The sequence below is a fragment of the Mastomys coucha genome, unplaced genomic scaffold (assembly GCF_008632895.1).
Source record: "Mastomys coucha isolate ucsf_1 unplaced genomic scaffold, UCSF_Mcou_1 pScaffold6, whole genome shotgun sequence".
Classification (NCBI taxonomy): domain Eukaryota; kingdom Metazoa; phylum Chordata; class Mammalia; order Rodentia; family Muridae; genus Mastomys; species Mastomys coucha.
In genome coordinates this window covers 102,104,612-102,105,460 of record NW_022196912.1, presented here as the reverse complement: position 1 = coordinate 102,105,460, position 849 = coordinate 102,104,612, and the positions used below count along the sequence as shown (strand labels likewise).

General features: G+C 39.1%; 1 long non-coding RNA gene across 1 annotated transcript in view; it reads left to right on the top strand.

Annotated features, from left to right (window-relative positions):
- LOC116081137 overlaps window positions 1-216 on the top strand; it is a 1,313-nt gene extending 1,097 nt beyond the window's left edge. The window contains exon 3 of the long non-coding RNA XR_004114717.1: window positions 180-216. This is a non-coding gene — a long non-coding RNA (uncharacterized LOC116081137). The remainder of the gene's footprint in view (window positions 1-179) is intronic.
- Window positions 217-849: the final 633 nt, after the last annotated feature.

Here is an 849-nt window from a genome sequence, read left to right as displayed (position 1 = left end):
AAGAGAGGGGAGGGAGGGGAGGGAGGAGGGAGAAAGAGAGACAGAGACAGAGAGATCGATCTATGATATAGTGCATGGTTGCAGTTTATCCAATGTCAACTGCTCTATGGTGCTCTAATTCTTTGACCATGATTGATGTATGTTTAGTCATTTCCAATTTCTCTTTATTTGTGTATTAGTCTTTGGCTGACCCATTTGCATACTCACCAGCAACAGAAAAGAGTGCCCATTGCTTCACACCATCACCAGCATTGGATGGTGTCAGTGCTGTAGATTTGGAGATACCAATAGGTGTGTCCTCCAGGTAAGTAGCAACTGCTTTACCGCTGCTTTAATGTATAACCACCTGATGTTGGAGGACTTCCCGTGTTCTTCCTCAGAATTTGATTGTGTTGATGTGTCTATTTGTATTTTGTTAACGTGTCTATTGTTTGTTTTAATTGGTTTCTTGATTTATGTATTGCTGAGTTTTAAGGGTTCTCTACATATTTTGGATAACAGTACTTTATTAAATGTGGCTTCTACAACCATTTCTCTCATTCTGTGGTTTGTCTTATCCTTTTGACATTGTCTTATAGAACAGACGTTTTAAATTTTAATGAAGTCCAACTAGCCAATCAATTATTTCTTCCATGGATTATGTCTTTGGTGTTGTTCCTAAAATGTCATCACTAGACCTAAGTCCATCTTAGGCTCCCCTGAACTGCCTTCTGGGAGTTTTAGAGTTTTGTATTTTGCACTTAGGTTTAAGGTGTGTCTTGAGTTGTTTTTGTGAAAAGCATAAGCTATGCTCTAACTCATTTTTTCCTCTGTGTGGATGGCCAGTTCCAGCACAATGTGTTGATGACC